Source organism: Grus americana, chromosome 1 (assembly GCF_028858705.1).
Source record: "Grus americana isolate bGruAme1 chromosome 1, bGruAme1.mat, whole genome shotgun sequence".
NCBI classification, from domain to species: domain Eukaryota; kingdom Metazoa; phylum Chordata; class Aves; order Gruiformes; family Gruidae; genus Grus; species Grus americana.
In genome coordinates this window covers 125,757,524-125,775,666 of record NC_072852.1, presented here as the reverse complement: position 1 = coordinate 125,775,666, position 18,143 = coordinate 125,757,524, and the positions used below count along the sequence as shown (strand labels likewise).

Sequence of the window (18,143 nt, the reverse complement as noted above, 5' to 3'; positions counted from 1 at the left end):
GAATCCAGAGAAGAAAACCGACTGGAAAACCGCTGTCCCAGAGGACAAGAGTGTTGCCATAGCACTCTGGAAAAGGGCCATGTCTACTACAAGTCATTCCTGATAAAGCTGCAGCGTGGGACCATAGTGGGGTAATTCTTTGCAGTGATGCAAATGTTACTGATGGAGATCAAAGTCACCAAAGAAATAACAGCGAGAATACTTTACGTTTCCTCTAAACGGGCCACAGATTTCTGTAATCCTGATTTACAAAGCCCTTGGTTCACATGGTCTGTTATGGATCGCAAAGGGCGCTTAATAAATATGGATTGGTATAGGACAGCGCTTCCAAAACAACATGGGGCCTCCGGTCTCTAAGAGTGGCTGCTTTCTATCCCAACAGAAACACAAAAGGCTTGTGATGTTTCTCAGCAATTCTCCTTGTGCTTGGCTATCCTGGTTGGTAAGGCTGTAACTGAGCCCCCGGGCTGCTGTGCAAGCGGATATCAGCCCTTCTTTTCACCAGCCTCCCAAACAACATTTATAAGATGAAAACCATGCAAAACTGAAGCTGTTGTTTTGATACTTAAAATTAAATCATGCATTACAGAATATATTCACCTGTGTATCTTTTTTGGTAATGATTCAAACTGTTATAGAGATCCATGTGTTATTCTGGTAATTACAGACAAATGACGTACCTGAGAATTTTCTTCAGAGCAGATCTCTTCAATACTTTTCCTGAACAAATGATGTTGTGAGTATAACATGTAGCAAACTCAAATTAGCCTTTAAAGGGGTTGTATTTATATACTAACCAAGTAAACATTGTACCTCCTAAGTATAAACTTCCCAACATATGCATCATTTGGAATAATACAAGCACTGTAGTTTCTTAAACATGCAACACCAGGAATTTGAAGGTAATAAGTAGTGTTACATTGCTATTGTGCATGAACTGCAATTTTTATGCTAAAATTTTGTGTGTGAAAGCTGAGCAGGAGGTTTTGGTTCCATGCATTGGAATTTTTTGAAAGTGATAAAATTAGATCAGTTTTAAAATCAGTTACAGCTGTGAAAAAGAAAAGCTCTTAAGTATTTTCATGTGGCCTACCTTTGTTTACTGCACCAGTTTCAAAACCATATTTTAACATGTTAGGAAATACACATAAGTGCTAAATGAGTTTTCTTATCTTTCTTAGATGCCTGCTATGTGAGCTCTTCAGGCGCCTGAGGATGCCTGTGAGGGTGAATGAATCATTCAATTCATCTGGATGAATCAAGATGCTGTTGTACTTGGTTACTTTTAAAATTTGGAATATTTTGTAATATTTGTAGCTGTCTGATAAATCTAGCTCACTTGAAGCATTAAAAATGATAGTCATAAAGCTTAAGGACTATTGTATATAGCTGTAGGGAGGACAGCTACGACAAGTGCCTTTTATTATACACTTAAATAGTGTTTTACCTTTTGGACACTTCCCTCACCCAGTGCACAGAACAGATACAGCTACTATTTACTAACGGTCGAAAAATCGTAAAACTGTAAGGTAAATACCCTTTTTTCCTCCCTTTCCAAACCCATTCTGAGAAATCACTGACTCCCCTCCCGAGCTGCTAGCTCCACGCAACTAAAACACCGCTGAAAACGAGGAGATGATAGTAGTAGTAACGGGAAAGGCAGCCACCGCAAGCCAGAAGCGCTGCGCTCCCTTCTCCAGCCCTGTGGGGAGACCTGCGCTGCTAGGGGGGCCCCGCCGTGGGCTACCGCCCGCCGGCCCCTTCACGGGGCCGGCGGGCGGTAGCCCACGGCGGGGCCCCCCTAGGTGGGCAGCCCCGCGCCCCTGTGAGCGAAGGGGGAGCGGGAGGGGCCGCCGAGGTGGTGCCTCCGCCCCGCTCCTCGCAGCGCGGGACAGAGGCGGCCCCGGCTCCCTCCCCATATCCCCGGCCCGGCCTCCAGTCGGCCGCTTCCCGCCGGCGAGCGGCGCTGCGGGACGGCGGCGGCAGCTGGCGGAGGGCGGCCGCTGGGGAGCGGCGGCGGGGTTTGCCCAGCAGCAGCAGCAGCAGCCGCCGGAGAGGTCCCGGCGGGGACGGCTGGGCGGTGAGCCACCTCCGGGCCCCAGCCCTTCCCGAGCGCGGTGGGAGCCCTCGGCTGCGGGAGGAGAGCGGTGCTGCGGGGGGGGGAGAAGGGGCGAGGCTGGCTGCTGCAGGGCTGCACCTGCGGGCGTCACGGCGAGTCTGCCCGTGCCCGCGCGTGTGTGTGTGTGTGTGTGTGTGTGAGCGTGGATCTGTGCGTGCTCGGTGTGGCGTGTGCGCTCCCGTGCCTGAGCCAGCAGCGGAGCCCCACGGGAGCGGGACTTCACCTCCGAGCTCCATCGAGCTGCAGAGTTGACATCAGCTGCCTCGGCGGGGATGCTGCTGCTGGTATGTATTTTTCTTTTCCTGCCGAGGTTCCTGGTAAGTCCCTCCGTCTTAACAGCAGCTGGTTTGGGTTGGTTTTTTGTTTTTGGTTTTTTTCTTTTTCTTTTTTCTCCGAGGGAAGGACTCGAGGGAGCGGAGGAGGAAGGAGCCTGCGGAGCGGTCCCGGTGGAAAGCGAGTGCCGCGTCTGGGGCGCCGCGCTGGGCTTGTCCGGCTGCGGGGCTCCGGTAGCCCGGCTCCATCCTCCCCCGGCGAGCGGGTGCTTCTGGCGTTAATAACCTGACGGGAGGTGCTTGCGTGTCTGGTTGGGGTTTGGTTTTTAATGCTTTCTGTCATACGTTACTATGAAAATTGAAGGTGGTGGATGTTGCCCGCCAGTGATGCTGTTTGTGGTTATTGTTCGGTGGCAGGGATGATAAGGAACGGGTGCTTAATTGTTCTCTTCATCACTGAGTAGGCAAGTGGCTCTGTGGTGCTCAGGTGAAAATCAGCTCTCAGCTGTATGCTATCTGAAGTTTCTTTCCAGGTTTTTGCTTTGAAAAATACGGTCTACTTATTTTACTTTTTATTATATGACTATACAAAGAAAGGAGTAAAAGATGGAGACTGAGAGCCACTTACGTAAAGTAGTTTGGGTTACTTTGTAGTTACTGAGCGCAGCTAGCCAGCGCACATTGCAGAATATCCAGCGTGGAGTCGTATCACAAGGAATAGTGAGTTAGGGGATTCTGCACCCCAAAGTTAGTGATTTTTGGAAAACCTTGGGAGGGTTGATGGGCAGTCAGCCAGGGAGTAGCCCTGTACGTGAATCTGAGAAGATAGAGGAGCAGGTGGGGAAACTACCTATGAGGTGCACAGGTGTTACTGTTTTGCTGTATGCACTTCAGGTGAGAGATTTGTGTGCAAGGTGCAGTCCACTGCAGTATATATAACATTGAAAAACCCCTTGCTGTAAAGCCACTCAAAGTGTATGTTGTCTTGAGTGGATCCAAAGGAAAGAAAGAAGCAATTGGATCATTGCCTAGAAATGTCAAGGTGAGGAATGGGCTCTTTACTCAAGAGAGAAAAGGCTTAACAACATCCAGTGTTGGAAATCTGAAGTTGGACATCCTGAGACTAGACAGAGGGTGCAGTTTTTTAAAATAACAGCACTCATTAGACTAATAAGTTCATAAAATTTTTCATCACTAAAACCCTTTAAACCAAGGATGCTTTTTTCTAAAGGCACGTCTATTTTTAACAGGACTTTATATGGGGAAATCTTACGAGCTGTATGTAGGGGAGCCTGGAACAGGTGATCATAGTGAACCCTATTGCCTCTATTGGGCATAGAATCAGGAAAGCTGTGTCATCTCTGAGAGCACCCTCTCCATATACTCTCTCTTTCCTTCAATTTGCTCCCCCAGGTTTCTTGATGTAAAATGGCTCCATAATATCAATGGTTGGCCTTTGGCTATATGCTTTTCTGTGTATCTCTAATTATTCCCCAAATGCAATTAGATCCAGGGGTCTCTGTGCTTCTATTTTGCATCTAAGTGATTATAGTGTGGATCTGGAAGGTGAGAGTTGCTGTTCATAGATCCGAGTAAGGTTTGAGGAATGTGGTTTCTAAGGCTGGAGGTGTGGGTATGATTTCCAGACAATGGCAATGTGTTTAAACATTTGAAGTTATTTAAAATGTTAACATTTCTAAGCTATCTTCAGAACTATATTTACCCTTAAGAAATACTTATTAGCATGTTTTGACTTTTACAGATTTCATGGTAGTTGAAATCTTAAGCATTTCTCCATCCCAAAAGAACTTTTTCCATCTGAATTTTGGGTTGTAGCTGTAGTTTTTAATAGTGGAAAACCAGTAGGTATGAACAATTTTGTTAAACAATTTTCAGTATGATGTTGCAGTCATCTAGTTGTTTGCCTTTCTATAAAACATGTTCTTACTACATAATGTTCTCTCCTCTAAATCTCCTTATCAGGAGAGACAAATTTCATCTCTGATGATTAACTGCTGTCTATTAGTAAGACATTTGGTCTTGCGGGGTGGGAGGGAGGAAGGGAATCCATTTGATAGAGCGATGGCTGAAGACAGCTGCAGTGCAGGATTGCTCTGTGACAGCACTTTGTTTCCTAGTTTTTTATTGCTATTGCCTTGCCTACATTTACTGTGCTTTCTAATCAAACTGCGTTCGTACCAGGGATGAGCATGCCGATGTGTTGTCCCAGAGCCTGGAAACTTAGGAAAGCAGAACAGGTAAGAACAGCTGGAAGAGTAGACCTTGAAGAACAGTGTGGGTTTGGGTCCAAGGGTGGTAGGTAGGAGGTATATTTGCGGTAGGCACAGGAAGCTGATCTGTTCACGTTCCTTTTTGGATCTTTAGATTAGTTTTCCTCATCTATATGACCATATATACATACAGTGTATCCCAATGAACATAACATATACATACAATATATGTCAAATGAAGCCTTCTTCCTTTGCCAAACAGCATGGCTCTGCTGTAATAAAAGGTCTTTTTAAGCTTGTATCTTAGTCTGTCCCGAGTGTGACCGAGTGGCCCCATTCTCTGTGGCTTTCGATACCCTGAGGCACAGCTTCAGAGCAGAATCAGTTGCTCAGGAACTGAATTTGTCTGTTGGGTGGTGTGTGGTTTTTTGTTGTTTTTTTTTTTTTTTATCTTTATCTCAGTCTGCACTGAAATTTCTGCATAATTCAATTAGTGTAATCTGTACCTTTTTATTTTCACTGTAACTTTTCCCTGGGTATGCTTTTTGTATTGCTTAGAAATGTAAATGGATATCAGAAATGAAACAAAACTCCATCGTGGTTTGTACTATATTCCACAAATGAGTATTAACAGGAACCTCCTTAAATGAGCATTTTATTTATTTTAAAGGAGTTGCTCTGCATCTTCACTTAATCTAAATATCCCAGAGATACATTTATGTGGGGCATCCCTAGTTGCTGACATATAAGTTCTCTTTTCAGTTGCTCTGTCTTGGTTCCAGATCAATTTGTCATAGCTTTTTTTTTTTTTTTTTTTTTTTTTTTGTTTTGTGAGAGGTTACCTTTGACCACAGCCATTTCATGTGAGGAAGACTGTGCTTTTAGGAGTGATTGCATTATGCATTGGGATAACTTGTGATCTGAATGCAGCTGAACTTATTAGTGTGTCTCCACTGGGATTCTGGTAACTTTTGGATTAGACTAACACCTTTCACCTGTACAGCCTAGCAAACTGTGGAAGTAGCAGTGTATCAGCAGATGGGAGGAAAGCATGAACGTCTCCAAGTTTCTGTATAATGTATTACAGGAATGGAGGCAATGCAGGAATTGTACACAGCACCAATGCGTTTCCAGGGGGTGAACAGGAGAGTGGAGCTTGAAGGAATTTTTTTTTTTTTAATACGTATGGTACGGAACTTACAGGCTATTATCTGAATACTGTGGAAGCAAATGTCCATGACCATGGGAACATTGTTTCCAAGGATTCTGCTATTAGACAGATTTCTGGGAGAAAGCACTGTTTGAAAGCAAGCCATTTGTCATTTGGAGATGATATTTTTCATTTGCAGTTACTACATGGCACAGTTAATCGCTTTTTGAGCAAATAGTGTATGAGTTGAATCTGAGCTTGTCTCCTTACTTTTGGGGGCATTGCAGAACAGTAGAAAAGGTCAGACGTAGGAAGAGACATACTTAGTATCACTTCTAAAACCTCATTCCTTTTCCTGAATCTTTGCACAAAATCCCTAGTGCCTGATGGGTTTGGGAAGAGAAAAATGGAGGAAATAAGGAACTAAATTCCCATTCTTGCAATATTAAACATGCTTAAGATAATAAATAGGCTAATGATGCCGAGGATGCTGGATGCTTATACACACGTGTGACTTCAGAAGGCTAAGAGAAGCTTAAGTCGTACATTCAATTAAATAAAGATCTGGTGTAGGAATTACCATCCATTCACTGTCAGCATTAGTGCAGCAATAGTACTAACTGCGTTATGGAGGGTGTTAACACTGACAGGTGAGAACGCAAAATTTGTATTGGGAATGGGAAATCTTCATCTTGTGTAAAGTATTCCAGAAGACTGGAGTATGATGAAAGTGAGTATTCTTGAAACCTGCAGGTTCGAAACGTATTTGGGCTTTACACTGGAGATTAATAGTAAAAATTTGTGATTTGGCTGCCTGCAGTGATACATTGCATTGCAGAAGGTGCTTTTTCTAACAGCTTCTTCTACACTAGCTGTTGTTTCTGTAATATTGTTCACAGTTGCCAACTATAAAACAGCTGCTTTGACTTTTGGCCTTCTCTGAAGTTAAAGTACAAGTATATACTTCTCTCCAGAAGTTTTTCTATCCCTTTGGTCTATAGATATTTTTTAAGTAGACTAAGATGATACAGTAGTGAAAACGTCTATTAACTGTTGATATCTGTATCTAGATTAAAGCCCTCTCCATTTGTTATTGCCAGTGTTAAGTTTTAGAGGGGAAAAAATAATGAAGCCATAGCTAAGTTTTTAATGGGAGTATTGTTTTTAACCCTGTCTAGTTTTGAAACCCTTGCTGTCAGAACAATATGGACAAGTAGGATGCAGTCAGGAGAAGAAAAAATTATTAATGCACTGGAGAATAATGATTTATTAGATAAGACAGAATTTTCTGTTTCTGCTGTGAAACGATTACGGCAGCAAAGAAAGGTGGAGAAGTATGAGTAACCTGTGCAAACACAAGTGTCATCTGGCTGGTGCTGGGGTGAGTAAGGAGTGCCCTGAAGACTAAGGTGTGAGGAATTCTGCTGGTGTATTTGTAAACCCCGTGCTTTCATTCGTATACATTTGTCTGGCTTTGGCTTTTCTAAGCGCAGAACCTGAATGGAGGCCATCTTAGCGAATTTAGCTGCGTGTTCTCCCAGTATTTGGGCTGTCAGCATTTCACACAAGAAATAATATTCCTTTGCATTTCCTGTTTTCCTGAATGTCTTTAGGCAGGGGTTTGGTTTAGTTATGATTGTGAGAATCTTTAAGGGAATTGTTTAAAAAGTATCATCCACGATAAGGTACAAGTCCTTCTTGGTCATACCTTTTCTTAAGTTGGGGTTTTTTTGGTGGGTTGCTTTTTCTTTTTTATGAGACAATCTCTGATTTGGCAGGAATTTGCAGTTTGCTCTGAAATCACTTCGAACCGCAACCATGCCGAAGACATTTCATTTCTATTGTGGAAGGGAGCAGAAACATGTCAAAATTATTTGTGGGACATGAGTTTTGAAAGTGCACGTTCTCAACTAATAATTAATGTAACATTGTTTATATCAGAATTGAAATTATGAGCTCACTTCTGCTTAATTTTGTGCAAACCTTTCAATGTTAGTTTGCCACACCATGTTTCCAAATATGAAAAGACTGTGTTTGGAAGTAAAAGCAATTAAGTATTCAACTTTACGCTTGACAGAAGATGTGAACCATTGATACCTGCAAAAGCCTTCTCACTAATTTAGTGAGGATAATGCTGATGATTGCTACAGGTGTTTCTAATGTCATTTTTCAGAGTGAAGTTGAGTTTTGAGGAAAACAAGAAAAATGTTTGAAACGATTTGTGTTCATCATCCACATCCTTCAGCTTCCAGTGAGATTGCAGATGGTTTTAATTGACCACCTACAAAGGCCATTGTAGATGGTCATCTACAGTGGCCTGGCCAGAATCCTGCTTCTGCTTCGGACAGTGTTCCAGTAGCAGCGTATCCCTTGCGTGAGGAAAGGAAACTCAGTCACAATCTACCTCCCTGCATGAACCGGGGATGCACAACATCTAGCAGTAAAACTTGTAAATCAGTCACAAGGTACTGTTTTTAAGTTCATCGCTTTTCAAAGCAGAGTTAAGCCTTGGACATATTTAGAAATGCTCTACATATTTGGTGCTTTTACACTCAAGAGTAAGACCTCCAGTCCAAAGATAGTGGTGTAGAATTGTTTTCCAAACAGTTTGCCACCTTCTGAAGATCACTCTTTCTCTCCCAGACTCAGGATTGAAGGACTTGCTCCTGGGTAAAAGCAAAAAAAAAAAAAAAAAAAAAAAAAAAGCTGTGAGTTTTCTTTTATCTTGCTTTAAATGTCTTTGCCTTCTACTGCTTTACTGAAATGACCTAGCTGAAAGTCCTCCTTCTGAACAAGTGCAGTCTGTCTTCTGGCCTGTTCCTGTGCCCGCTCCCATCATGAAGATTTTGGCTTTCATTTGCTGAACCTCCGCATTCATTTACATGTTGGCTTCTGATGAGATTGATCTGAGCCAGTGCTGTTACTAGAGATAGATTAATTTCATTAAGTTAATTTTAAACGTACTGCAGATCGATTCAGAGACTCGCTATGTCTGTAGTATGTCACCTTAAAACGCATCATAATACCACAAATGATGTTTTATTAGCCTGACCTCCCTTTAATTGAAAAAAGTGATGTTAGAAAAGTAAAACTGTTTCTTAACCTGAAATCTGGGCAACATCGTATTTACTTTGGTACTGAAAACATAACCACCAGACAATATAGCGTGAATTGCAAATTTGTTTGGGCTGTGTTTGTGTTAATTTGTATCACTAGCACACAAACAGCTGATCTCAAATTTGAAAACCCCATGAGTTAATAAAAAGAAGGGAGAACTTTAATTGCAAAAGCTGTTTATGGTGGAATAGTTTATTGTAAATATTGTGTATAGTACATGGGGTTTTGATTGCCCTATGCTCAAAAGCTAGAAGTAATCAGTCTCGTTTGATACTCTAGTCTTTTGACTTGACACAATCCTTCTGATTCTGCTTGGAAACAGACCACAACCTGATGTATAAACTTGCACTTTTTTGTAACTGCCTTTATTTTTGGCGTTCTCAAAAATGCCCCTTTTGACCTTCTAGTTCTTGTTAATGTTGAGGGAATGAGATGAGGTTGAAGTTTTTCATTGTGATATTTGAGGAACAGCAAGAGGGACAGAATAACGTACCACCACGTGGCAGCCTCACGTAGTCGGGGATGTGACTTTTCTTTTTTGTTTTTTGATAGGGAATTCAAATGCCAAAATAACTGGTGACAAGGCAGGGATCACTAAATGGAGCGGAGCTGCTGGTCTTACTGTCGTCACTGGTTTTACAGTGGAGATACTTTTCACTTGCGTAAGTGCAAGCTGAAGCCAGGGGAATAATGACAGAGTGGTTTTTGCCTTTTGGTTTCAGAATGCTCCGTCCCTCCGGTCATTTCGTTGCATCAGGTGAAGATGCAGTGATGGTGGGCAGAGAACACGCTGGGGTCTATTGCGTGCCACCAGGTTGCTGAATCACGTCCCTTTGACCTGGAAGGGAGGAGAGCACAAGCATGAAAGGCGTCACGACACTTAAACTCTAACGTTGAACTCCTGTGTGTCTTTTACTGCAGTCTGTATAGTATGAAAGCTGTAGCTTTACTCAAGAAGAATGTATATGTTCATATACACAGAAAACTCAATTCACAACCAGAATTTTTTGTTAGATAACTATGCAAATGTCTTCAGACTGTTATGCCTGAGGACAGCAATGAAGTAATACTCAGTTATTAGTGCATAAATTACGTGAGAGAAGGCTGAAAGCTTTCTTTTCATTACTGCAAATATTCTTGAGCGTTGTTATCTTTCCACTTCTTTTTTTCTTTTTGTTTTGGGGAGGAAAATCAAAAGACCTGTAAATCATAAAGGATAAAATACATAGCAAGCCCTTCTTTCAGTATTGTAAGCGGATATTTGAACGACATTTTGGGAAGGTAAGCACTAAAATTACATATATGAGGTCTTATAAGTGTGTTATGTTTGGGTTCCTGGGGATAGATAATTTTGGCGTCTTTTTTTTTTTGGGATCGTAAGGTGTTTTCCTTTACTGTAATACTAACATGCGTACCCAAATAGCAGTTTTTAAGCAAAAGAGTAGCAGCAGAAGGATTGTGCAATATCATGTCTCAAGGGGAGGGAGAGAATAAGCAGGAGGCCAGTGACAATTAACAGTCTGTGTTTTGTGGTGTAGAAAAAGTTTCTTTTTGCCTCCCGGTGGGTTTCTCTGTTTAGTTCTGAAGGACCTAGTATACGTAAGCAGCTCGTGGTTCATTTTAGAAGCTACATAGCAGAGATAGAAACTTGCTCTTTTGAAAGAATATCTTTAATATTAGAGGTATTTTCCACTGCTATTTTAAGTGTACTCCCTGTAGCATGATATTCTCTGTTTACCCGTGAATATGGGAAGTGTAAAAAGAAAATGGGCCAAGTGGATTGCTCCCTAAAAATAAGGAGAATCTCTCAGTTGGTCAGAGTCAGCATTCAAGCAAATGTATCTGAATTAGCCAGGTGCCAATTACGTTTGCATTATAAAATTTCTGCATCCTTAAATTAAGGGACTCCATGACCAGATTCTTTGCACTGACTATTAATACATTACAACTTTTCTGTTATTATTTAAGGAATCCCACAGCATTGATCCACCTGACTTATTGCTGCTGCATCTCTGGTTAATACCTGCTGGAGTTTGAGGATGTTGATTCATAAATGTACACAGCATAGTACAGCGTAATTTTGGTTTTCTACCTGTGGGTTTTGTTGCACTGCAATAGTATGATCTTCAGTAGTAGAGGCTGACTTCCCCAACTATGTTTTGAAACCATATCATGTAGAGAAACGTAAATGGAAGATCAGCATAAGACAATGCGTAGAAACAGTTGAGTAGTAATGATCATGGCAGTGCCGTAATGAAATGCTGTGCAGTACTTGAGATGTCCAGGATTCTCTGGAAAGAAATACAAATTTTACCAATTACACTTTTTGGTGGACTTTGGCTGAAAAGGTGTCCTGTGATCCTAGCAGAAGAGGAGTATGGTTTAATGTGCTCAGGGACTGTGCTGGTTTATTGCAACCCCCTGGCTACCTGAGACTTTTTTTTTTCCCCCTCTCTAATCATTGTAACAAAACGTTGTATTAAAGTATTGAGTTTGGGGGAAACTAAGAATGGAGCTGAAGCAAACTGAACTCAACCCAACCGAACAATATAACAATTCTTTTTTTCTTCAGCAGAGCCATATCAGTTTGTATTACAGGAGGAGCTGGATCCCTATATTTAAAGCAGTTTAAACTGGTCTCTGTTCTCATGAGGAATTTTGTCTGGCACAATGGATGGGGGAATCCTTTTAGTGTCCTTCCGGACACAAATTTAAATGGTTAATTCCCTCACACACACGGGTGCTCACTCATATATGTGCACCCCTGCATGTCTGGAAATCTGCTGGAGGCTGATAGCAGAACTGGAGGCTGGTAGTTCTCAATTTTCTATGAAAAATCATGTGAAATTGAGATATGCACATATTCGTAGGGGCTGATTCTAATGACAAGCTTGAAAATCAAAGTAGCCTTTCCAAGGTTTGTGGTAGTACTGTATTGGAACAAAAATTACCAATTAAAAACCATTAAAAATGGGTTTGAGTAGGTTTCGAGGGTGAGTTTGAACAGAATGATTGTTGCAGTCATGATGACTACAACCCAAAGAAAATAATTGCCTCAAGCTCTAGCAAAACCAGATAATTTTTCACAGCTCTAATTATTTCATTTTTAGAGTCCCTTTTCCAACCCTTGGTCCAATAGTTCTTCACTCCTCTGTTCCAGTAGAGCACTAAGGACAGAGTGACTACTTCACCAAAATACTTAGACCTTCCCCACGCTAAAAGACAGCAGGTATATATGTGTCTGGGGACTTCATGGGGGGCAGGGGGTGGGGAGAACAGAAAAAAAATAATCTGTGACCCCCCCAAAAAAAGCGACATGTTACACACTTACTGAAGGAGAGCAGTCAGTCAAGCTGAAACCAGCAGCATAGTATTTAGGACTTTACAACCATTAACCATGATATTTTGCAATGACATTTCATGACCCATGCTAGTGCAGTTTTTCATGTTCTCTGAGAGCAAAGCATAAAAACATTCACGTTAGGCCAGAAAAAATGTCTAGAGAGGTTGGCTTTTCTGGCTATGAAAGAGAATAAGGAATGGGGCAAATACCAAATAAAACCTTCATTTTCCTCCCTACAATTCTCCATAACTCCCTATCGAAGTGCAACCAGTGCCCTTATGCTTCCTCAGTTAAATTTGTATCTGGACTATTGCAGTTAATAGACCTAACAGAAGTCTGAAAGCAAGTTTTCTAAATTATGTGAAACCTCCTGAATGGAGTTGTTTCTTTATTGATACCCCAGGGTATTAGTCTTAGCTTTCAGTGCCTTTCTCTCTCAATCTAGCCATTTAATTAACTTTTAAACTATTTACAGTATTGACTTAGACAAGAAAGTCATCAAATGAATTATTTGTTTTGGAGTGTAGTGTTCCTTCTTTTTGCTAAGCAAATAGTTTCAGCTGTCCCATTTCATTGCTTAAGAGATGAGACACATGTTTATGGAAATGTCTTGAAAGACCGTCCCTTCTGATGATGGTGAGAACAGATGGAATTAGTTGATTTGGATGTATTATAAGTGGCATAACCAGCAATTCTTATAGATCAGGTTGTCCAGTATGTCTCGCACGTAGGTGTTTTTTGGTTTGGGTTTTTATCTTTCCTTCCCATTCCCCCAAAATCATCCCAAATTTGACCTTTGGAAAATTTCTGTCATCATGTATTTGGTGCCTCTAGCAAGTCTTTATCAAATTTGTATGAGCTACACCTTCTTCCAGAAGATTAAAATGTGGTTTTAACCAGATTGATTTTAACAGCGTCTGCAAAAAGATATTCCCTGTAGAAAATGCTCCTTGTCCTGTTTAGGTTTGAAGTCCCTGTCCTACGACTTGTATACGAACTTGTGAAAATGGAAATTGTTACACCTATGACAAAGTAAGAGCAATATGGTGGGGTTTTTCCCTTGCTCTTTTAAGAAACTTTAGCTAAAATGTGTCCCAAAACCTCAACATGAGTACCATGGAAAACTTCATCTCTGATAGGCAAAGTTCTTAGGCAAATGGCCTTTTATAATGGGGGTGAAAAAAAAAAAGGTTAGTCTTTAATGGAGAGGATTCGTGGCCCACCTAATGTTATATGCAAACCAAGGAAGAAGGGACCCTATTTGCCACAGAAAATAAATGGAGGACACTAGCAATTTGATGTAATGTGTGCATTTTAGCAAAATGTCTGGTATACCCATAATATCAGAAAGCCTCGTGATCCTTGGTGTATTTTTTCCTTGATACAACCTCTTGAGTCCAGAAAAGGGGTTCTCCCTGTGTAGGCTGGGAGCTGAAGTACAGAGAAGCTAAGAGATTTGCTGCAGTTCACAGGCAGTGAAAACAGTTTCTTCTTAGAAGCAGCCTGCTGTTCCTCTCGGAGGATTATTGCTTTTCCTATTTTTACGTGGTGACAGGGATTCTTATGAGCAGTGGTGAAATGATGATTTACATGTCATCGTATCACAGAACAAAAGCGTTTAAGAAACTTCCCAAGAATTTGGGGATTTTATAATAATTTACATGGAAATTACTTGTACAGATGGAACTTTCATTTTAGAAATTTCTATAATAAATTACTGAGGAGACACAATCTGATTGAAGAATTAGAGAGCCAAATAATATTAAACCTGTCTTGCCTTTACATGTATTGTAGTAAGCTTTGCCTGCTACTGCAGGAGAAGAGAATATTTGAAAAGCTGATGAAAATTTTGGAGAGCTCAATACAAGCAAGATGTCAGAGCAGGTAAATTGATGGATGGATTTGGAGAATAGTTTCATGTGATATTACAGACATAAACGCGTGTAGGATGGGTATTATGTATTCCCCAGCATTCTGGTGAACTTAATCTGAGTCTTACCCAATTCTGCAGCAGCTGAAGTAAGCTGTGTCTAGCTGAGTAATCTGTGTCTATCAATTAAGTGGTCACTTAATCCTGATTTCTCATCTACTTCTCCAGGCTGGAGGGTGCGTTCCAGTATCTAAAAGCATTCTGATACTTCTGTTCCCTTTGTCTCCACGATAGGTTGTGAGTAATCTTCTCGCCAGGTGGTTTTTAAAAGCAATAAGGCCTACACTCAATACATATAGGAACAGTGGATTTGTTATTGAACCAATTTTAGCCCACACCTAGAGACCTGGGAATCTAACTGTGCCTCTCCCAATTTGCCTTCATGGGTAGGACTTTGCTGTTTGCAAACATTTGGATTGTGTATAAAAAGTTAAGCTTTTTTTATTATTATTTACACACAATATTTTTCAGTATCCTGGCTTACTCCCTTCACAAACAACGAGGAGAACATCCCACGGGTGAGATCATCTCCCGTCTAGCCCCTGAGTGATTAGCTAGAGACAGCTTCTCCTTAGTCTGATTGCGGTCTCAGGGAGATGCTTAACTTGCAGTCTGGCCCAGTGAAATGAATCAGTTTGCTCACGTGTGGGCAAGGTGTCCTTGGCCCGGGCCATCTCCAAACCTCTGCTTTCTCTTCTGATGTGCAGGCTTGTGTCTGTCGTCACGGGAACATATACCTCTGTGCCAAGCTGTGGGATGGATGCTTCCCGTGCACATCAGGTCACTTGAAAGGATTGGATCTGTGCGAGGGAACTCACCTGGGGATTGGGCTTCCTAGTGGGTTATGACCAGGAGAGATGCTAAGTTGCAGTGTAGCACAATAGATTTTTATCCTTCCCTATCATCTCATCTGCCAAGGGTGTGATGAGCTGACCAGCGTCATTTTTTCATGCAAGCTCACAAATGAGGGGAAAGCATTTGCATTGCTGTGAATGAGATGTAACAATAAGGGAGCCTAAGATGGTTATATTATATATATACTATATATAGTATAATTAAATTTCAAGTGTATCTGTTGATTAGTTTACCACATCTACTGGGTAATGTAGTCAAAATATATCAAAGTTAGTTTATCATGTCTTGGTCATAAAATTCAATGACCTAAAGATCGGTCGTCTTCATAGGAAAGTACATTTCAACCTGCACCCTTTTTCTCCTCCCCCTGCTACACACCAAAGAAAGTGCCCACGGTCTAATTTAATTCAAGGAAAACTTAAACTGTTGTTGTTGTTGAACCGAGTTGTGTTCCCTGCTTGAACGCCACGTGTTTCCTTATGGCAGGAAACCTTACTGAGGATGTTATATGCAAACAGCTCTGCATCCTGTGGTCTCTCTGCAACTGTTTGAGTTCATACTGTGTTTGACCTATGGATTGGCATAACTGCGCCACAGAGCTGAGCGATCAAACGGGCTGCTAAACAATACCGAAATCAATTAGAAAGTCCTTCCATCTGCCGTTCTGTGTTGTTTTGAAATGTACGGTGCTTCCATTTTTAAGAGACTATTCAATATTGCTACAGGTAGTTTATTTATAGATTTAAGAGGTGAAGGAGTGAAGGGAGGAAGGCAGGCTGGGAATCTAAATATATTTGCTAAAAAGTAACTCAGAGTTTCTAGGACTCATCGTTTAAGAGGGGAAGAAACTGCCCTTTCTGATGGTGGTCTAATCTACTATGTCAGTGGAATCTAGCTTTTTTTTTTTTTAGTAATGGATTAAAGTACTAATGACAATGCTGTCTTCAGATATTATTTTTAACAAGTATTTAATGCTGATTTACCCCTACAGAGAGAGCTCAGGTTGATAAAAGGGATCAGGCTAGCCTCTGTTGTTGTTGGGGTTAGTCTGTAGTATTTTGGGTTACATCTGAAGCAGTTGAGAAGTAAAAGGTTCAATAATTTGTTACTAAGTATGGCCCCCTCAGATTGGAGGAGAATATTTTATCATTTTTATATGCTTTTAATAGCCTGAGGTGTGTGCTTTATGAGGCTATGCTTTTCATTCAGTAGATCATGTGTGGCGAAGACAAAGCTATGTCATTTAAGTTGTTAGCTTCTGGTTATATTTTCTGCTTTCAAACAAGTTTGCAACTGTAATGTATGTTATTAGCTGGATTTTACTGCTTCATCTTGTGAATGTTATTAGGGTTGTGTTATGCACTCTAACGTTTTGTTTTGGTTTTGCATCATTTTAAAAAGCTTATATAAAAAAAAGCTTATAGAAATATGTATTCCTTAATGTCTTCCAAGAAGATGTCATCTCACAGCTGGAAAGGCAATTTAGCTTCTGGGACTGATTTTCTTACTGTCTCTTGTTATCCTTTTGTTGGAAATTATTAGCTTTACAATAGTACTGCTGCTGTTAAACAGATGTTGCAGAGAACAGTTTCAGATTTCCAGTTGATTTCAGATGCTCTGTTGAATTTGAATATAGAAATATAATCATGTTGCTTATAACTGGTTTTCCAGTTTAGTTTACCTGTGTCATTATCACTTTATATTAAATAGAATTATTGCTCTACAGTTCTGCAGTGGTGTGTGTGTATATTAAAAGTAATGGATAAGTGCGTGGTGTGGTTCCCATAAAAAAAGATATTTTGTGGCTTTGGGGGGGCATAGCAAAGTCTTTGCAAGGAAAGAGGAGAATGAGTGAAGGGTTCTTGTTCTCTGTAACAAGGCGAAGTATTTTGTACTTCAGGGCCTGACACTCAAAGATGCTGGGAGTCCATAAGTGTCTTTAAAATTATACGGGATTATGGATGCTCAATATACTTGAAAAATCAATCTGTCTGTAACTGGAGTGTCCAGACATCAAGATACATTAAATTACCAAACTGTTTCCTTTCCTGTCCTGTCATTACCTTAAAGGATTTTGCTTTTCTATCTAAAACTTAAAATAATACATCAAAAATACTGTGTAGATCAGTGTTTGTAAGGTACTTCGATACACGTGTGTAAGCATGGTAGAAAAAGTTGAGTCTTCTATTAATTCTGTATTCAGGAGTGAGAAAATGTGCCACAAATGAGGCGTGGGCTATATGCCCAATAGTGAAACTAGGAAGAAATTTTGGGCAGCTGCCATGCCATTATCTTTCCTGCGTCTTGAATGGAACAGGAGTCGTGTGGAAAATAACATTTGTGGCTGTGTATTTTTAAAACTTTCTCATATTGCCAAGTGAGCAGAATAAAGATTTATGTGTTTTTAAGGTGTTGAACAGTTGAAAGTCTGATGTAGTACCAAAGGCTGTGCCTAAGACTTTCATGGCTTAGGGGGTTTTTTTTGTTCTTTTGTTTGGTTGGTTGGATTTTTTTTGTTTGTTTCTTAAAGAACTCCAGGTATAGCAGTCACAATATAGCAACAATTGCCTAGGGGGCTTTGTGCACTCACACAAGCTTAATTGCTGAGGGTTGGAATGGTGCTGATATTCACAAGCGGTAGAGGCAGGGGTTATTATAGATTATTAACTTGGGATGATCAGACAGTGTTTTTGTCAAGACCTTTTTTTGTTTGCATTTATTTACTCTGGTTTCTGGAAACATTACTCTAGGGGCTTTAAAGAAAAGAGAAAAAGATGTGTGTTTTGAGCTTGCTGATTTGCAATAATGATAAAGGAAAGAATAAAGATGCAAATAGAGTGAAAACCATACACTTTTTTAAAATTGAGGCTGCTCATTCTTCTCTTGTAAAATAACAACCTTCCAATCCTGACAGGTTCTTCCTCTGCAGCCTCTGATGGGACCCAAATGGTTATAATCAGTACCCAATAGTCTACACATGGAAATGTGGGGCAGTATTTGCTGGTGAGTGGTGTTTCAATACCAATGGAATGCGAAGATCACTTGATCTAATATTGGAATAAGTCACAGAAAAATGTATGTCCTTTTTTCTTTCCCAGACATCTGCGTTTATCGTGAAGGGAGGCA

General features: G+C 40.7%; 1 protein-coding gene across 4 annotated transcripts in view; it reads left to right on the top strand.

The window, feature by feature from the left end:
- The first annotated feature begins 1,976 nt into the window (after window positions 1-1,976).
- Window positions 1,977-18,143, top strand: part of SYTL5 (synaptotagmin like 5) — a 100,703-nt gene continuing 84,536 nt past the window's right edge. For 2 of the 4 annotated variants that reach the window (XM_054813722.1, XM_054813721.1), the window contains exon 1: window positions 2,109-2,403. The gene's annotated coding sequence lies outside the window, so the exon portion shown is untranslated. Of the gene's footprint in view, window positions 2,404-18,143 lie in introns of all 4 variants that reach the window. The other 2 variants (XM_054813720.1, XM_054813718.1) reach the window with 2 other exon arrangements.